Source organism: Lissotriton vulgaris, unplaced genomic scaffold (genome assembly GCF_964263255.1).
Source record: "Lissotriton vulgaris unplaced genomic scaffold, aLisVul1.2 SCAFFOLD_783, whole genome shotgun sequence".
Classification (NCBI taxonomy): Eukaryota; Metazoa; Chordata; class Amphibia; order Caudata; family Salamandridae; genus Lissotriton; species Lissotriton vulgaris.
This window is the reverse complement of record NW_028250878.1, coordinates 144,197-159,212: the sequence shown is the minus strand read 5'-3', so window position 1 is coordinate 159,212 and position 15,016 is coordinate 144,197. Positions and strand designations below refer to the sequence as shown.

General features: G+C 44.1%; 1 protein-coding gene and 1 non-coding gene across 2 annotated transcripts in view; one reads left to right on the top strand and one right to left on the bottom strand.

Annotated features, from left to right (window-relative positions):
• The window catches only part of LOC147663087 (beta-microseminoprotein-like), a 113,206-nt gene that overhangs the window by 52,969 nt on the left and 45,221 nt on the right, over positions 1-15,016 (top strand). The gene's annotated exons all lie outside the window — the stretch shown is intronic.
• On the bottom strand, positions 2,119-2,217 carry LOC147663088 (small nucleolar RNA U13). The gene has a single exon (XR_015305433.1). It is a non-coding gene; the product is annotated as a small nucleolar RNA U13 (small nucleolar RNA).

The window sequence follows — 15,016 nt, the reverse complement described above, 5'->3', positions numbered from 1 at the left end:
TCTCCTTTAAAGTACTGCCAGTGCCTGACCTTGTCAATCCTCGAGCTGCTCCGATGCTGGTTTCTAACATAAACAGCAAGGGAGCAGCATCTAGATTGGCCAGGAGTCGTGTGGGGTGGGGCTGAGGGCTGACCTGCTGATCTCACTCACAAGCCTAGTTCAGTGCATGCCTGGAGGTGTTGAGTAAAACCACCCACTGCTTTTGAGGAGTTTTAAGAACAGGGGACAGAAATAGTTGGATCAGGTAATTCTGTTTACATCATCCTGTTGAACAACAAACATATCACACCAGTAATGGAGCAAACGTTGCAGAAAAGGTATTGTTTGCATTATATAAAAGTGAAGATGTACACAGTCCAGTTCTTAGGGATAAGGATTTAACCTGGATTCTGGTTGGTAAAACACTTTGTATGTGATGGGCCAGGTGGAGAATGTGGGTGCGGCTTCCTCACTATAATCACTGGTGGCGGCCAGCCCATAGATCTGCCCCACTACCATGGTATATCCCTATACTGGATCTCAATGGCCCTCCCTTCTTCCTTCACAAGGGCGTGCTTCGCAGTAAGGCTCGTTGGAGCTGTGTCTAAAAAGGCAGCAGTCCTCCTCCCCCATGGCCTTACAACTCGAAAAGGCCTCCCACTCATTCCGGCCTGGACGATTCAGCGGCTGTAATTTTGCCGTCTTTGCTTAGCTGCTTCGGGGGCTGGGGCCCAAGGTGTTACAGTGATGCTTAATGCATGCTGGCTGACCTTTACCCTGCTGTGCTTCCAGGCGGGTTGAGGAACCCACTGAGCCTTGTGAGTCTCTAATACTGCAACAGTTTCTGAAGACAGAATCAGCTGTAGTTCATAACACAAACTCCAGGGCTGGCGAATACTTTAGCCATTTTCTCTCTAATAACAAACATTTTTCAGGTGCACTGCTATGGCAGTTTAGGGATACATGATGTGATTGTATTTCTTATTAAAGAATATCGTGCAACTGTCAAACAGATTATAAAGCCTCATTTTGGTTTAATCCATGTAAAAAATGAACGCAATGTGTGTGCCAATGGTGTTAATGTTTCATGTGTAGCGAATGGTCGGCCACAGGGCCAGATGTATTCAAGATTTTCAGGAGACCATCACATGTTATCTGTGAACACATTAGGTCTGTATCTATGTAGTCGTGAGACAGGTTAGTTTTACCCTACTGATGATATGTTGTTGCAATAGTAATCCTGCTCAGTACGAGAGGAACCGCAGGTTCAGACATTTGGTGTATGTGCTTGGCTGAGGAGCCAATGGGGCGAAGCTACCATCTGTGGGATTATGACTGAACGCCTCTAAGTCAGAATCCCCCCTAAACCGTAACGATACCGCAGTGCCGTGGAGCCTCGGTTGGCCTGGGATAGCCGTCCTCTCTCGGGGGGGCGGTGCGTAGAGCCGCTCGCTTGGGGACCAGAGCGCGGACGGAAGGGGGCCGCCTCCATCGCCCTTAGTTCATGGGGCACCCGGTGCTAAATCATTCGTAGACGACCTGATTCTGGGTCAGGGTTTCGTATCTATGTAGTGTGCCACCTTCATGACAACCACAGTTTGTTGAAACACTAATATCGTATGTCAGAAAGCTAACTAGAAAAACAAGCATTGAAAATGCAATAGGTCTCGCCTTTGATTAAGTTAAAGCCATTTGCTTTGCAAATGGTATTGTATAGCATAGCAAATGGCTTTAACTTAATGAAAAGCGAGACCTATTGCATTTTTAATGCTTGTTTCATATCCAGTCTATGATTATACCAGGAAAATTATGTACCACACAAACGTATTGTTATAACACCACCGTGAGTTTATGTGCCTCTACATCTTTACCTTCAGTGGAGCATAAATATGCATTTAGTCCACAATACAAATAATGCACTTGATGCCATTGTCAGCTCCTATATGACATACCTTCTGTGACAACGTGCATGGCTAATGTAAAATGTGTTAATCTTCACCCAGTTGTGTGTTCACATATGCAATTTCATTTTATCTTTGTTGTTAAAACTTTCCTAAAAACCAGAGTAAACTATTTAGAATCATTTATTCTATCTTTAACAATTTTAATGTAACTGTTCCCAAAGGACCACTAGTTCTAACTCAGAGAGGTAATGTGCCCTGTCATAACAAGGATGGGATGGCACACGTCACGCACAAGCGTGAAAACCCACTCATCACTTGCAAGAACCAGAAGGATCAGAGGTGAAGGTTATCGGAGGAACACCAGAGCATGTGATTCTCTCATGAATGTGAGGGTGAGAATGTTGTGGCGGTGGTGTCTGTCTACATCTGCCAGGGTCACATTCGAAACTAATCACAAGTTACCTATGATGTTTTTTAAGAAAAGAGAGTCCAGTACAGCAAAAGTCGTATTATTATACTAATTTATATGCAGCAGTGTAGCCAATCCGTGTCCCGGTTTGTAGTTTCATCCCTTAAAAGGACCGCCCACCATATGTTCTATTTAGTTTTACAACATAGAGAACAGACTACATTGTAATCTCTTGCGGAAGTCATGAAATGGCAGCATTTATGAATAGAAAACAAGGGTTGCAGGGGAAGAAGGTGCATTTATGAGATGAACTTTGAATATAAATGAACACTTGACTTTAAACATTTAATGAAAACAGACATTGTTTCTGCCCCATCATTGAGTATGCCAAAATGCTACTCTGATCTGAAGCAATTCCAAAATATACAACTTTAAATCTGTTATAACTGTGATTATTAACAGTCACTAAACAGTTGTAAATGAGAAAATCGTTGCAGCAATAGAAGTGCAGCATCATGTTATCAGCACTTTTGATTTTTAACCAACGTTCATGAAAAGAAAAGACGGGCACGCTAGACAGACACTGACTAGAAATCTATACATGCAATGGGCGATAAAATAAAATGTCAGATGTCATAGAAGTAAAGGGTGTCATATTTTAATCGAGCAATTCAAGAACACCCTTGCTTGCGAGTTGCAGGCGCATGTTTGAATGTTTTGTGACCAGAATGCAGTAGCAAAACATTAATGTTTTACTGACTCCGTGAAGGAGGCGGTAACCCATTTGCAAACAAGTAGTGGTCTCCAAGGGACCCCTTCCCCTTTGTGAATGTGAGGGCCAAAGTTTTTAGGTCGAGCCTAGCGCAGCGCGCATGTGCTGCTCTAGGAGATGACCTCTTGGAATCGGTCTGCACTTTTCTGAAACATGTGCGTTTGGCTTTTTTTTGGAGTAATTGTATTGGCCTTTGCGTTTCTCTGTCAGAAAAGAAAGCAGGCAATGGGCCAAGAGCTGGTACACGTCCCACCTTTTTCTCAAAATGTTGACTCCTACGCATCCACCTTGTGGGAGCGAGCAGCGGCGCGCAGAGCCATCTGTTTCTAATTAGCGTGGCCGCACTTGTTTACATTTGCCTGTCTTGCAGTCACTTTCACATTTGTGCTGTACTTGTTTCTTTCAGTCGCTCCACTTCAAGCTCTGTTGCGGTATGTTATTTGTCTTTGCATGTTGTGCAAACCTTTACCAAGCCTCGCTGATGCTTTTCTTTAAGGCCAAGTTGTCAAGGAGGTAGGCTACACTGTTGCGGTAGCACATCATTCGGCTGCCACTTTTATTAGTCTCAAAATAGTGAATTTGGATGACAAAGGACAAAATAAAATACAAGCCAGCGCAGTCCAAAGTCCTGTCTATACCCATCAATGTAATATCATTGGGACATCTTTGCCTGCTGTGCATGCATTCTTTGTGTCAGCTCCGCAGCAGCCCCTTCTCCTTTTGCAGAAGAATAACAAATCTTTTGCAATTGACCACACGCTGTTAAAAACTGATGAGTTCTGCGTAGACTGCTAAGCACTGTGTGTTGCAGACTGCAATCACACAGAGCTAGTTATGCGATTCCTCAGGTGCGCCTCCAGTGACTGCTAAATCATTGTGCACAGAATGAGATTCTTCACATGAGTGTAGAAATGCGGGGCATCCTTGATTAAAATATGTTTTCAGCAAGCATGCAGTCACAGGCCCTGAAAGGGATCCTGATCAATGAAAAGTTGAGTGATTGTCAAGATCAAGTTCGTACTTCAGAATGTTATTTTCTGTGTCTTTTGTCTCTGCTGATTATTACTAATTCTTGCAAATTCTAGAATTCTCTGTTGAAGCATACTCCAGTTTATCTCTCCCTCTCTTTCAATGGCATGTCCCTTCCTCTTTCTCCCTCTTCCTCATTCAGAAAGCAAGTTCAAAATCTGGTGGGCTATCCCCACCTTTCATCTTTCTCAGGTTAATAAATGATGTACTGTTAAACAGGGTAATAATCACATTTGTTTTATTTATATATATTTGAATGGTTCAGAAGGTGCAATGGCTCTGGGCCAAAAAGTTGTCAGAACTTCTCTAAACACCCAATGTTGCTATATTTTACTACTAAAAGGGCAGTCAAATTGCAGTTACCTTGCAGTTGAAAGAGGCTTTATTTGGATGGTGCAGCAGGTGTAGTGACACTGAGGATCAAAGCTGTAGGAGCCCCTCTAACAACCAACTATTGCAATATTTTACTACTAAACAGGCAGTCACAAGTGCTCTACAACATAGCTTAAACACATTAACAATGCCAATAGCTCTGGCAACACACATGTAAGGTCTCAAAGGCGAGACCTATTGGCTATGCCAATGCTTGTTTAAGAGCTGGAAGTGGTCTCACTGACCTCTGCCTACTCTTAAAAAAATTAAAAGGAATCTTTTCATATTTCTTTTTTTAATGCATCCTATTTTCCTTCAATGAAAATGGGCTGAATTTTTAAAAAAATGGCTTCATTTAAAAAGCAATCACAGACATGGTGGTCTGCTGACCCCACCATTCTTCTCATTACAGGACTTTCCCAATGGATCACAATTTGCGACCGGCCTCATGAAAATCGATGAGACAGGTCAATTGCAACCCCATTAGGAATCGCAAATAGTGTCTGAGACACTTTTGTTCAGCGCAATTTGTGAGTTCCTTATTACGAGTTGCAAATACAAACTTACAAAATGTTTCCTTTGTACGTGTGCCCGCAAACCATTTAAAATCATGTAAACAAAATATAAATGTATTATTTAAAAATTGCACAACACTAGAGCACTGTTACACTGAAGAGTGGGGCAGAGGCGTACTATGCAAAAGGAAGTCGCAAGCAATTAACATCTGCGTGTAGGCTTCGTGACACCTGATCAGGTCTTTCTGCTGAATCAGTATTAGAGAAGGAGCCAACAACAGCCACTGAATTATACAGCACCTCATGCAGCACAAATCACAACCATTGGCTCAAAAGAGTGCTCTGTGTAGCACCCAGAGTAACTGCAGTCTTAAAACAGTACACAGCACAGCGCCAAGAGCAGGCAATGCATTAAATCAGCTCCCAATACAATGCAAAGACCAACTACTGCGTTAAAACAGCACTCAATGCAGCGACTGTAGCAGCCCTACACTTAATACGGTACCACCAATATAGCACCAAGCGCAAACAGCCAGTGTACGAAAACAGGGCCAGGTACAGTGCTGGGATCAGTTGTCATACTTAAAAAGCGCCAAGGAATGTCACTGCTAAAAATCAAAATAATAAAATAAATGTAACCAGTGAATTTAAATAGCACAATGCAGCACCTCGACTGGCCTATTCCAGTACATCCCCTGAATTAGACGTACAGTGCCTAGTAGGGTTCCGCACTGCCTTTTAATGTGTATTCCTTGCTATCTCATCGTGTCCAGTCCGACAAATCACAATAACTTGTATTTCCTCAGTAGATTTCATTTGTAAAGTAATGTAAATAAGTTTGATAATCTGTGAGATTCTCAGCATTGTTATCTCAAAGTCTGTTATGAAGTTCTCTGGTTATACTGAATAAGCAGCTACCTACATCATTATCATATGAAATCTCTTCATTGATTTCATAACTGCAATTTCAGAATTGCCTTTTAACCTTACTTTTTCAATTGTGCTTGAAAATGCACCATTTTCCAACGATTTTTTCAAAATTTGCTCGGTGGGAGAACCCCCAAGAGTCCCCTTATGACAGGCAGGCTTGCTCACTATGCTCGCTCGCCGCAATTCACACTTCCCAAACTTTTCCACCCACCACTTTTAAATGTCACCAGCCACTGCATGCCATATTATACAAGCATGAATGGACTTATGCACGCATACACATTCACAGCATCATACATATCAAAGTTTCAGTTGGAGTCATAAATGCCTCAAGGAAAAGAATAATTGTACCCAGATGGCTGCAGGAAAATCTTTCATGTAAGTATTTAAATAGACTTTTCCCCCCAGTTCATGGTTTAGTGGTATAAGTCTTGATTTTCTCATCCAAAGAGCAATGTGGAATGCTATCCCTTCTTGATGTATGAAATAGCTGGAGTAGCTCTTAAACCCAGATTATGTTCTTCCTTACTCCTTGATATTGGGAATCTGGCAGGCTCTTGACTTCAGAGCAAGCTCCATCCATCAAGCTGGCATCATGAGAATCATTACCTCCTCCTGGCCTCCTGACAGGTGCAGTCCAGCTCCTAAACAGGCAGGTAGGTATCTTTCTTTTTCAAGTCACAACAGCATGGTGACATGCAAGACCACACCTGAGGCCTAATTTAGAGTAGGGCAGATGACCCTTTCTCTGGTGAGGTCAATGGAGGGTATTGCCTCCACTCTCCTGGAAGAGGACCATCCACCATATGTATAAGTTCCCAGCATACAATGATAATAATAATAATGATAACAACATTTATAGAGCAAGACAGCTACCTCAAACAGAGGTGTCCCGGCGCTATAATGGGCAGGCATGAGAGGTGCATAACCAAAAGTTCTATCTGTGGCTAAGAAGCCAGGTCTTCAAGGTGTTTCTGAATACAAGTTCAGATTGGATCAGGCTCATATTAGTCGGCAGGGAATTCTACAGACTGACCGCCACCACCGTGAAGATTCTGCCCCTAATGCGTTACTTAGCATAGTGAGGTTCACAGATCAAGTTCTGAGAGTTGGACCTCAATGATCATTTTTTATGGTAGAGGCATAACCTGTTTTTATGGTAGCTAGGACATCTGCCATGCAGCGCCCAAAGGCCATGGTCAAGGCCTTGTACTCGATCTTTTTCGCAACTGGCAGCCAGTGGAGCTGTCTTATATGGGGAGAGATGTGGTGCTTTTAGGGAACTCGCCTAATTAATATCGCAGATGTATTTTGTACCATGTGTAATATCTTAATTAGATAAGTGGGTAATCCCAAGTATAGACAATTTGCATAGTCCAGCCAAGATGTCACTGTGGCACGGACAATGATTCTACAACACTCCTCAAGTAGTAAATGTAGAAATTTCCTAAAGCTTCTCAACTTACCGAAGCATGAGGCGGCAACATGCCGTACTTGTGTTGCGAATTAAAGATCCGCTTCCCATTTTACGCCCACGTTTTTGGCTGTGATTGCTGGTATAGGTGACAGGCCCATTTCCGCTGGCCACCAAACTCAGGCTGCCGAAGGAGATGCCTTGCCAAAGAACAACACCTCTGTCTTCTCTGCATTAAGCTTAAGTTTATTGTTATTCATCCAGCAGGAGATGTCCTTCAAACATCCCTTAAACCTAGTGAAGGAGTCAGCAGAATGATCCTTGAAGGAAAACACCAGCTGTGTGTCGTCTGCGTATGATATTGCCTTCACTTCCCAATTTGCTATGAGCAAAAACAGGGCAGCCAGATAAGTATTGAAGAGAAGCAGGCTCATGGCCGAACCCTGCGGTACGCCACACCACAGTGGCTTAGGTTCCGACTGAAAGGGCTGGAGAGCGATCCTCTGCATACGGATTTTTAAGATAGGACTTCAGCCAGGTGAGGACCATTCCTCCCAGAGCCATCAATGTGAGTCCATCTAACAGTGTTGAATGCAGCTGACAGGTGCAAAAGCACAAGCATTGCTGATGCTCCTGCGTCCACAGTCATTCTTACTGACTCTGCAACCTCCAACAGCGCAGTCTCAGTACTAAAAGCGGACCAAAAACCGTACTGCGGGTCATGCAAAATGTCATGCCCTTCAATAAAATTAGCCTGCTGGCTCTGTACCATCCTTTCCGACATCTTTGCTGGTGCTGGCAGTAGTGAGATCGGGCGCTTGGTGTTTAAGCTCTCCCGGATCCACATTGGGATTTTTCATAAGGGGTAATAACAACGCATGTCTCCATACATCAGGGAAAATGCCCATGGATAGTGAGGTGTTCCATATATGATTCAGAGCGGGATTCATCAGGTGAGCCAGAGCCCTGTACAATTTAGGCGGGCACGGATCCTCCGAGGACCCTGACTTACATCTCAGGATCCCTGCCAGGCATTCCTGTTGGAAGATAGGGAGAAATTTCAAGAAAGTATCTTTGGTATTTCGGATTCCCACTCCTTCTGTTTTACCTGTCTCCATCACCGTTGTGAGGGTGTTATAGACTTTCAAGATTTTACTATTAAAAAAATCTGATAGCTTTATACACAATGAGGGGGATGGCTGTATCGTGCTTTCAAGCTCCGCTGGCTTGATAAAGGAGCTGACTATCCTAAAGATTTCCTTGCCTCAAGGATCTTGTTCTCCTCTGTCGATCTGTTAATAGGGTGGTGACTCCATTGAAAGTGGTAAAGCTTTGCTAATGTTTTATACCAAGCAAATCTATGGATGGGTTAAGCTGACAAATTCTAGAATCCATCCACTCAGAGGATAGCTCACAGTCTGAAGAAAACCACCAATGGACACAAATAGATAGATTTCTCTGCACACCCTTAGGAATCTCCCTTTGAGTTGCCTCCTTCATTGTTTATGTGGCACAGTGCTCTTTTAAAAGGGGGAAGTAATAAGTTACCAAAGAGAGGAAGTACTATGTTTCTAGTCAACTTTATTTTGCTATCTCAGTATCCATGCAATGTGGTAGTAAAATTCGCTCCACAATGCAGTCATAACTAGAGGACAATAATGAATGTACTTCTCATTAGTAGTTTTTTTGTTAGCCATGTTAGCCGGCCCCCTCAGATTTTGTTCTGCTTTTTCAAGAACAAACTCCCAAAAGTAGTAATTCACTAATGTGAACAAATAAAACCTTTGAGCCAGATGTGCAGGGAGTTTTCTGCCTGTGGATGGGAGTCACTGAGTGGTTTCCCTGCCCTAGACTCTCATGTTGCACCTAGACTTCTAGAGGAAGGAAATGTAGTGATGGTCACACTGCTCTAAAAAGCGCAAGTCCACAATTCTAAATTAGACAACCTCACAGGTCCGAACTTTCCAACAGCGAGCGAGATGTGGTTCTTCTGGCATCAGGAAACCAGTGTTTCCCCCAACTAGGGCAGGTGAGCTATGCGTTTCTTGGGGCTGGTGCACTGACATTTCCCAACAGTGCTCCGGCTCCACCAAACTCTAAACAACGTCCATGGGCCCAGACTGGAGAGACAATGGCAGGCACGTTGATGTTCAACTCCTGGGCCAGTGTCTCGGTGTTCAAATGCAGAGGCGGCTCCTCCATAGTGGCATGGGGGCATCTCCCCACTGCTTTCTCGCAGTGCAAGAAGCAGAAACATAAAATGGTAAAACTACCATTTTTATGTTTCTGCTTCTCGCACTGCAAGAAAAAAAGAAGTGCCTGGTTGGGGGCGGGTGGGTGGGCAGTCCTTTTCAAGGGCAGGGGGGAGTGGCTTGCCCACTGTTGTGGGTACTGACTGTTTGGTCGGCCCCAGGGCCGACCAACTCAGCCATGCGCACTTCCCTTTTTCGGTCTCTCCTACGCAGCGCGCATGTGCTGCAGAGGAAAAAGAACTTTAGAAATCGATTCTGTTTTGCAGTCAAAAACGTGCATGCATTGCATTGCTTTGAATGCCAACGCGTGCACTTTCAAACCATCTGTTTGTAATTAACAGATGGTTCCTGCTCGCTCCCGCAAGGGAAACAGGTGCAGGCCCCCTCCTCTCTCCCCTCCCCCTGCTGCTTCTCGTCAAACGTTTTTTTTTTACTTTGAGCGCAAGGCGCGCACGCTTGTTCTTTTTACCTTTCCCTTATCTTTGCTCCCTGCCTGTGTCCCTGTCTTCCGTCTTCCCACTCACTGGGGTTTTCTTAGCCCTTCACTTTCCATTCTGTCCTCCTCCTGTTTTTGATCTCACTGCCTAACTCCGTCTCTCCCTACCCATCTCTAACCCTCATTCCCTTGTTTCCACTCTCAGTACAACTCTACCCCTTTCTATTTTTATTCCCAGTACTCGCTCCCTTTCAGCCGTTGGGGGCATCTCCCTCTCCCTGTCCCCACCTCTGCAGCACACACGGCGCTGGCTACAGTCAGTGCTCTTACCACTGACGAGACCCGCCTGCTCCGCTGTCAGGCTCGCAGCCCTGCCATGGAAGAGGGGGAAGCCAACGAGGAAGAAGAAGGATCCGTGAGCTCCCCCAGAGCATGTGTAGGTATTAGCCTGGTGCATCAATCGCCCGGGCCCCCTCTCTGTACCCCTTGCCTTCAGCACCCCTCCCTACCCGGAGCACCTCTTCACTCCTTCTGCCCCGTTACCCATGCTTAGATAGCAGACTCTCCTCCCCTGGGGTGCACATTGATGACGTTTCCGAACCCGACCATCGGTCTCTCAAAAGGGGAGGATATTGGTTTAACAATCACTGCTCATTTCATCCTCCTTTAACATTTCTTTCCCCTCCATTCATACATAGGCATCAGGGCCAGCATCTTCATTGTAAAAATAGCGCTTCTTGTTGTTTTATTTGTGTTGAACCGTTAGACTCAGAGTGACACATTTACGGTCAGTTATCGAGGTCATCCCATCAGCGGCGGCCAGCTTTCTACTTTTAAATACCCTGGGCAAAGCACTACGCTACGCTCACGTAGTTTGCGAAGTTTGCGCTACTTCGCACTACGCGAATTGCACGTAGCACAGTGCAAACACGCACAGCATAGCGTAGCGGTCATTTTTTGCTTGCTCACGGTCCTCAAAGTTAAGTTGGCGACCGCAAGCAAGCAAAATGGCATCCCGGCGAGACTTTTTCCTCGTTCGCGATCAGCAATATCAAGTTGCTGATCGCGAGCCTGGAAAATAAACTTTCCGGCAAGCTTCTCAACGCAGGGAGGTCAGGTTTCTCATTGCGAGTTGTCGCGTATGCTCCCGACCGCTCGCGATGAGAAACTACCAGTCCGTGTTGAGAAAGCTGCAGCTCAATTAAAAATCTACTTGAGCGTCAGTAAAAGACATCTCACACTGTGCAAGATGCCGTTTTCATTGATTGCACAGTGCGAACAAGCATCCGGCACTGTGCAATCCACGGGAACAGGGTACTACGCAGTTCGCGTAGTGCTACATGTAGCTTGCGTAGTGCGAAGTGCACTTTGCATAGCTTCGCTTAGCGCTACATCGCAAACTACACCCAGGGTTACTTTGAAATGATTCATTGGTATGTACAGGCATCAGCGAAAACCTCAAGGAAGGTTGTGTGATTACATTTGAAACTCAACATATCTGAATTGTTGAGAACACTGCTAATAGGGCAAACTCCCCCGTCTAGTCCAGGAATCAAATGCCATAGCTGCTTTCCCTTCAGGACCCTTGAACTAGTTTGAGTCAGTAGGAATTCTTTATAATGCTTGTGTCCTGAGGTCCTTTGGGACCTTATAAGTGTTTGTTTATGCAGCACAATATCCTTGGTGCAACAACATCAACTGTTGCATGGCTAAACACTTATAAGGTCCCAAAGGCAAGACCTATTGGCTATGCCAATGCTTGTTCTCTATGTAGGCTGCTGCATGCAGCCTATAGCCTACATAGAGAAAATGGCCCTGCTGGGGTGTTCTCCTCTGCGCCTCACCAATCACAACACTGCCATTGCAGAGTTGTGATTGGCTTAGGGGAGGGGAGGGAGGCTGCCTGTGGCTGCTTTCCTGTTGGGACACCACCACTGCCAGGAGCTGAGGCAGTGCGGGACTCAGGGCCCGGTAAGGTAAGTTTAAAAAAAAAGTAATAAACACCCCCACAAGTGACCCCTACCCGCGAGTCCCCTACATGTGACTGCCATGTTCCACTGGCTGCGACTGTCCCTCTGGCAGAATTTCTCCTTGCATCTCTTGTTTGCCTATCTGCCACGTTATACAGCAGTGCCTGTTTACTGCAGGACTCCCGAGTTGAGAAGCACTGGCAGATAGCAGATGTACCAATTAATAACCTGTCAAGGCTGATGGATAGGACAATAAATATTCCAGCACACATCTCTCTGGTGTTTTATCTTCCCCATTCTGGGGCAGAGGGGGTCACAAGACTGACTTGGCTTCCCCAGAGAGAGATGGAACTGTCTCATTAGCGTCTCTCTTTCATGACATGCCTCAGAGATGATAACTCCCCTGCTCGTCGCAGGGCATGCCGGGATGATGAGGTTGCATTATCAAGGCATCTGGGCAGCCAGCTTGCAGGAGGGAACACGGCCAGCTTGCAGGAGGGAACACGAAAGAAGAAGGGCTCGAGCCTCAGTCCCACTGAGTGTATTCGTTGAATTATGGGTGGGGTGAAGGGGAGTGAGAAGCATGCAGAGCAGTAGGGAGGGACGGAGGGTGAGACGCCTCAAAAGCAATTGAAGAAGCTCAAGATAGAAAGACTGTGAAAGAAAGCATGGAAGATGGATAAAAATGGGAAGGGAATTCTCAGAATTTGGTCTTGCTGAATGGCTTTTTCAAAACTATTTTGTGAAAGACATAGGTGAGAAAATTCCACCAACAGGACTTTAGGCACTTAGGCACACATTTCTCCACTGTTTCTGATAGCAAAGTATGTGTAATTGTATAAACTGGGTGGCTAATGTTGAGGGACAAAATGGGGGCATTAAATATATTGGATTCATACATTTCTATGGTTATTAACGTTCAAATCCTGTTGTTGGTCTTGGTATGAGTGTACGCTTAATGTTGACGCTGTCATTTTATTATTTGTTAACACACACATGCCACATGGTGATATTCCAACTCTCCCCAAACTCCCTTTAAAAGCTGCTGCTGCCCCACTCGCTGTAAACACGCTATCGTCTATAACCAACATCGATGGTGATGTGTACTGTGTCAACACTGATGTCCTATAGTGGACACTGTATGACTTCACAACATTAATTTAGGGCCGGGCAAACACAAGATGTGTCCTGCATTTCGTCCTCGCAGTTACTTGTGATTAAAACAGCAGGAAATGTAAGCTGAATCGGATGCCTGCTTCTCTTATGTTGGGTTGTGTTCTGTTGAGTTGTGCGGTATGTTGAGGTGGTATATTATGTGACATTTTGTTATGCTGCTTTAAGCTATATTATGATGTGCTATGTTAAGTTAAGTAAACTATACCATGCTTTGTTATGCTATGCCGAGTCATTTGTTATGGTAATGTGTTGTGACGTGTCACATTACCTATGTTATTTTAAGATACATTGTGCTATACTGGGTTGTGGTATGTTGTCTTGTTGGGCTTCGTTGAATAATGTTATGATATGCTTTGATGTGTTTTGCTATTCTGCTGGGCTATGCTTGTTAGGATGAGTTATCAAATGTCAAAAGTTCAAAATCCATGAATAGATTTTAAATTACCCTCCCTTTATTACACAGTGCTGGGTCAAAACCGAAGTAACCCTTTGCTTCTCAAATTTGTTAACACAAAGCATTTAATATCACTAGATTTACACGTCTCATTTCTTTAGTTCTTAGAAGCAGAGTTGATGCAACAGCATGCACCCTACTTTTCATAATATTGGCAAATACGAAATCAAGATTTGTTTTATTAACTGTTTAGCTATACGGTTTTTAATCGAGAAGTTGCACATCAAGTCTAATACTAAAGTGATAAATTAGAGACTCCTACACAACCTGTATTATCATAATTATATACACCATTAAGACTTACACAAAGTCAAGTCTCACATTTAGGCATCAAGAAGTGTTGCACAAAGTGTAATCCTACAGCTATACACCAGAAAGATTTATACTTTATGTAACATCATAGTTATGTGCAAGGAACCAATAGTTATTGTAGATTTATACTTAGTTACTAGTAAAGCGTACACAAAGAATATCCTTATAGATATACAACAGGAATAGTTATTGAGTAGTCTTATACACCAGCAAACCATATACAAATTATAAAATTAACGAAAACACCTGGAAGGTGATGAACATAGAAGAGAGACATTCAAGGTTGTGCTGGTGTTTGACAGGGACATAGCAAGGCAATGAACATAGAAAGGAGATGTAAAGGGTGTGATGCTGCTTGACAGGGAAATAGCAAGGCAATTAACAATTGCTTTATTAACCTTCCTGCTTTCTCAAATTTGCTTGAAAATGCACCATTTGTCCACTCTTTTTCAAACTTTTCTCGGTGGAGAACTCCGCCCGAACCTTCCGTAGGTTATTTGGGCTCGCTCACTATGCAAGCTCACTGCAGTGCAGTACAATAATTCTTTTTCGCCACACCACTTTTAAATCTCACCAGCCGCCAATGTTCAAATGACAATGGACTGGCGAGCCAAGTAGCGCCCGAGGTAAGCAGTGTTTATAGCCCTCTGCTAGCCAAGATTTGATGCCAAAACCTTTCAGATCGTCCACAGCATCCAAGAGTGTATCTGCTCCTTCAATTCTGAATCCTGCACTTCTGGAAGATGGCCGTAAACCTTGTCCTTGTTCTGAATACATTTGCCCAGAAATGAAAACATATGAGTTGGAGGACCAGCACTCACTAATGAAACAGGTTGACATAGTACTCCACTGTGGAAAAGGCCCTGAAGCATACAGCAATCTAACAAGTCCAGTGAGTGGTATTCATGCATTAGCATGGTGAACTTTCTGAAAGTGGTCTTCGTGCACATTTTGTTGTTGCTTGATTAAGCAAAATAATATGTAATTGCACATACTTACTCAAAAGTCAAAACCTACATTTGGCGATGTACTTTATATGTGTCTTTGTATCAATTCAGGATGCATAGACATGATTTGCCCTAAAAAAAAGAT